The sequence below is a fragment of the Stegostoma tigrinum genome, chromosome 19 (assembly GCF_030684315.1).
Source record: "Stegostoma tigrinum isolate sSteTig4 chromosome 19, sSteTig4.hap1, whole genome shotgun sequence".
NCBI classification, from domain to species: Eukaryota; Metazoa; Chordata; class Chondrichthyes; order Orectolobiformes; family Stegostomatidae; genus Stegostoma; species Stegostoma tigrinum.
Window position 1 is genome coordinate 44396139 of NC_081372.1, and position 6000 is coordinate 44402138.

A 6000-nucleotide genomic window follows, 5' to 3' on the forward strand; every position below is an offset into this window, starting at 1 on the left:
ATTATGTTGAATGTGTCAACTACCCATCTACTTACATATGAATACATAACTGCTAGTGCAATCAGGATAGTGATGCATTGCAGTTATTGTGGATTTAAGATATTGTTGAATTACTCTTCGTTTAACTATTATCGAATATTGGATTTCTACCCTTCTTTAAAACAATTGTTGACCATGAAGTGGTAACTCTGCAAGAAAAAGGACAGAATAACAGGAGTGTTACCATACAGAAGGAGGTCTTTCGGCCTGTTGTGTCTGCACTGGCTCTTCCAATGAGCGTCATTACTTACTGCCAATGTCCTCATTGATTCTTAGAGACTGATGAGAAACCTGCATCCAAATGCAAATACAAACTTCCTTGAAAATGGAATAAACTTCAATGTAAAAAAAAGTCCATTATGACAGAACAATGGAGTCTGAATAATAACAATGGACGTGTCTGTTATTTAAGATGCAAGGGCCTGAAAGGGCTCATTCTGAGTAGTGCTTTACATGTCACCTACTGTGAGATTATCATATGGACTTGTTTGGGGAACCACTTAGAGTATGAAAGGAATAAATCCTACCAGCTGAGTCCTTTTTTCATTCATGGGATCTGGAGGGGGCTGACTAAACTGGCATTCAATGCTCACCCTTAATTGCCCTTAAAAAATGGTGCATTCTTGAACAGTTCTTGTGGTATTGGTACACCCACATTACTGTTGAAGAGGGAGTCTTCCTCGTAGCCTTTGTACCTATTTTAAATATATTAATTTAACTTATACTTGGTCTTGCAGTAAAATAAAAATTTGTATTAGAGTACAAAGTGGGTTTTGTCCACTACTCAATATCAAACAGGCGCTGTGTATTATATCAGGAAAGAAAGACTACTGGCAATAAGTCTACCAGATAGCACAGACATCATGATGAGCTGTGGTAGGATTCATCTTACAACATGGTCTCAAGTGGTATAGACTTTATTTAGCAGCCTCCTTCATACTTGCACTAAAGGAGGTCTGAAGATTTCTGCAGATGCAGCCTTAATAAGCCTACTCATGCAGACAGTCAGCAGCTGGTAGAGCTGAACATTTGATAGCCTTACGGAAGAGGACTTTGTGGCAAGATCCAACAAGGCAGATTTGACAGTCAGCAGCATAAAAGATTTCAGAAATGCTAAGAGTGAGCAAGGATCTTCATGGGGGTACCCATATCAAGGTGGTTACAGATTGGATAAGGCATTAATGGTTGAGTGGTCTCTAGTTAAAGTTCAATTGGACAGTGAAGTCACATAAGAGGCTCTATGAGTCAATATAAAGTACCTGGTGGTGAAGAGAAAATATATATTTTTTAAAGTGAGGTCATAGACTAGAGATAAATGAAGTACTTCTAGATGAAAGATCACTGCCATAGATGATAGGCTCAATGAGGTACAGCTGAAGTAATGAAAATCCAGGTTCACTGAAGCAATTTCATAGAATCCTTGCAGTGTAGAAGCAGGCCATTCAGCCCAGTGAGTCCTCACCAACCCTCCAAAGAGCTTCTACTCAGACCCACCCCCTCACCCTATCCCAATAACCCTGCATTTCCCATGGCTAATCCACCTAGCCTGCGCATTTCTATGGGCAATTCAGTGTGGCCAATCCACCTAACCAGCATATCTTTTGACTGTGGGAGGAAACCCACGCAGACAAGAGGAGAAAGTACATACTCCACACTTGGCTCGCTGAACCTGACTCCCTGACACTGTGAGGTAGCAGTGTTAACCATTGAGTCATTAATTTGAAGTTGCAGAATTTGGATCATGGTGAACCAGAATCAACACAACAAAGAGGCAATTTAGAAGGCTAAGCAGGCAAAGTCTAATAGAAGAATTAAGTTAGAAGACTACTGAGGCACAAAAATAGCAGGGTTATGTTTTTTTGTGGCAGGAAATGGTTACTTTAACTACTGTAAAGGCAGGAAGTATTTATTTAAAATGCACACAGGGAATGTATTCGGAAAAAAATTGTGAACACAATAAGGTTCATTATTTAGAAATGGAGATAGTGGGAATCATCAATCAACACTCTTAAAAGAAAGGAATTAATCTTACATAGACGGCAGAACTCATTCAGTAAAATCTTTAAGAAAATTGGAATCATTCAATAAGAGCACAATTAGGATTCTTTTTAATGAAGCTGAAAGGAAGGCAGTTACCGTTTAGTTTTACTTGGAGAGGGTGGAAATTCTCCATTTTGAATGCAAAAGTATGAGAAAAGCTTCCAGTACAGGAGTTGTTTTTTAAGAAGGATTGCTATATTATAGGATGTCAAACTTTGATGAAAAGAAAATAAATAATTATGGGAGGAAGGCGTAACAACGGTAAAATCATTACCAGGAAAAATAATTTCAGAGATAGGCCAAATAGAATAGAGTTAGACATTATGGAGAAAACAATGTTTAAGCTGCAGGATTGCTTCCAAATTGCATATTAAATTGAACTGAATAAGTAAATGTATCTTTGAATGTAAATGGAAGTAAAACTATTGATATTACAGTTGTCAAGCTATGAAAGAAGCAGCAGGTTTGTTTGGTAAGTTCTAAAAGCCTTGGAAATTACTTTAACCTTGGAACAAATGTAATTCTTGAAAGCGTAAGTTTTACAAAAGATTTCAGCATTCAAATGTATCCGCAGATAATTTAATTAGCAATCTACAAATTAGTGGAAAATGCAACTATGGTGACTTAATGTCAGAATTCATAAGAGAAAGAATTGCTGTTATAATTCCTAATGAGCCTTTTTCAGATTTATTACTGTCAAAAGAAAACCTAATTCTCGAGACAGTCAAGCATATGGCAAGTGAATCAGAACTTTAGAAGTAACTGAAGTCAATTCTAAGAGGAGAAGAGCAACATTATCACAGGAGACCAGTAAAATCCACTTATATTTTAAAGTACAAATTCCCTAAAGACACATTTGAGAAACTAGTACAATAATTAGAACAATACTGAACGTGGCACAAGGAAACCTCACAGGCATAAGTGGTGCCCAGGTATGGCGAAAAAATGTTTTATCTGTAAAACAATGTATCACTTTCAGAAATTGTAGGACATAGGAGTAGAGAATCAAGAAGTCAAACAGTAGCTTACACAAAGAAGTTCATGAGATATGGCGAGCTACAATAAAGAAAAGCCAATGCTGATTCTGGCAGAAGTAAGTGATCCAAACCTAGATTTTTGGCAAGCAGATAATTATGACAATGGGCGTCTCACTACTTTAATCTTGATGCAGGAACAAATATTGCTATATTATCAAATAGTGTGTCATTTTTGACAAATCACTATTTCCACCCTAGAGCAATGCAACTACATAGCTCATAGGTGTATCACTTAAGATCAATTGTCTACCACAAGCAACTCTGCAGTACAAAGGGTATCTGATATTAGCTTCATAATTGTTAATCTTGAGCATGAAGGCATGTTTTTACTTGAATCCTCTTCAATTGGTGGAAGAAGTTGAATGAGTAAAATTCACAAAACCAGTAACCAAGGAGCAGCCAGCTGTGGATTAATAGATCAAAGAATGTTTAGTAACTGAACAGTCAGTTGTGAAACAAACAGTCGAAGATCAAATGGTCAGAGATTTCTTAAGACTCCCTGGGCATATGGGAGAACAAGAAGAAAAGACAAAATCCACTGAAACGGCATAAGAAATTTGTTTAACACTGTGAACAAGATGGAAACCTATGAATGTACTGAATTAGCAGAAATATTTTCCACTGCTATCAACACTGAAGAGAATTCAACTTGCAAGAATCAGCAAGGTTTGTGAGATGGCACAAGCAAATATGTGGCCAATGAACCATATACACCACTGCAGTGCAGTGACAATTCTTTAATTTAAGTAACTCAGAGCACAATATGTCTTGATGATCAAACAGCAATGAAAACTGTGAGTCTGATGTCAAATGCTGAGAAGATGCAAGATCAAGAATAAGCATTTGATTTTTTTTTATCCTTCCAAGAAGCATACTCAGTACCAGTAGTGGAGATCATGCTGAGCAAGAAGAAACTCATAAATAGTATGACTAAGGAAGTGATCTTGTTCATTTCACCAATGCTGCAGAGAACAAAACCATCCAAACTAAACAATAAGTAAAATTAACAAGTCCAAAAGCTTTAACCATCTTCTATCCATGGTAATAAAGTCACCATCATCTTACCAGACCTGAGGGCTGTTTTCTCATTGGAAAGAAACAACCAGTGGTGGTTTAACCTGACATCACCATGCCTCAGGTGAGGGGACAGGTTGACAATAGACAATAGACAATAGGTGCTGAAGTAGGCCATTCAGCCCTTCGAGCCAGCACCACCATTCATTATGATATGGCTGATCATCCACAACCAGTATCCTGTTCCTGCCTTATCCCCATAACCCTTGATTCCACTATCTTTAAGAGCTCTGTCTATCTCTTTCTTGAAAGCATCCAGAGAGTTGGCCTCTACTGCCTTCTGGGGCAGAACATTCCATATATCCACCACTCTCTGGGTGAAGAGGTTTTTCCTCAACTCTGTTCTAAATGGCCTACCCCTTATTTTTAAACTGTGTCCTCTGGTTCTGGACTCACCCATCAGCGGAAACATGCTTCCTGCCTCCACAGTGTCCAATCCCTTAATAATCTTATACGTCTCAAGACGTTGAGAAGGAGAGTCCTTCATGTTAACCTCAGCTGGTGTAAGATATGAACTTACACTGTTGTCTGCATTACAAACCAGCTTTACAGTTAACAGACACCCCATATTCTGAGGTTTTATGTGATAAAATGCATGGTAATATTTCACACCACACCATGAGCTCTTGCGATGTAAAGACGTAAGACATAGGAACAGGAGTAGGCCAGTCAGCCCATTGAGAACACTCTGCCATTCAATAAGATCATGCTGATGTAATAATCTTCAACTCCACTTTCCTGCTTTTTCTCCATTTCTTTTGATTACTATTTAAAAACCTATCTACCTCAACCTTGAATATTCTTGCAAAATCATTCCCTGCCCGGCCATTAGTGGTGAGGACACTGAATCCAAAGCACGAGATCATCACATGACCTTTTATACTGTATCCTATTGGACGTATGGATAACTAAAAATTCAAATATACCAAATCTGCTGCTTCCCCTTTACGCACTCTACTTGTTACATTATTAAAGAACTCTAATAAATATATAAACTTATAAATTAGCACCAAGAGTAAGCTGATTTAGCCCTTTGAGCCTACTCCACCATTCATTAAGATCATGGCGAATCAGATTGTGACTTTAACTCCATATTCCTGTCTACAAATAATAATGTTCACATCCTTCTTTAAATAGGGAGACCAATACTGTCCAAACGACTGTAGATTTTATCTTAGGAAACCCCATATAACTGAAGCATTACCTCCCATCTTTTGTATTGATTTTTTTCTCAATAGGTTGTGATGTCAAGTTGAAGAATATGAGCAGTAATGCCCACAGTTAATCCATTAATGCTGCATTTTTACATCTATTTATGTAAAGTTGGAAAGCAAACAATGTGACTTCAGTGCAGTTGTAAATGCTCTTGACAGCCTGAAGTTTTATTTTCTCTCTTAAAGATTGGAGTATACCAGCTTGCTGTGTCAGTACAAGATACCAAACAAGGGGTTTGATGGTAATATTGTGCTGCTTGTTTGAAGTCTTTGTGTATTTCAAATCATTGGCAATCATAGAATCACAGTATTTACTTCACTGATGGAGTTATTTAACCAATTGTGAATTTTTAGGTGATGAAAGAGTTACTCTTAAAAACTTCACAGTATTTGATTATGGGCTTGGGATAAAACTAAGCATAAAGAAACCATTACATCTGCTAAATGATCTCTATTATTACTTTTCATACATTAGTATAATTACATTAATGGTTACTAAATTTCACTTGTGAAAATTGCATGTTCTATAACCCACAGTTCAGGCCATAAATGTTTGTAAAAGATTTGGATCATAGATATGAAACTGAAGCAATTAT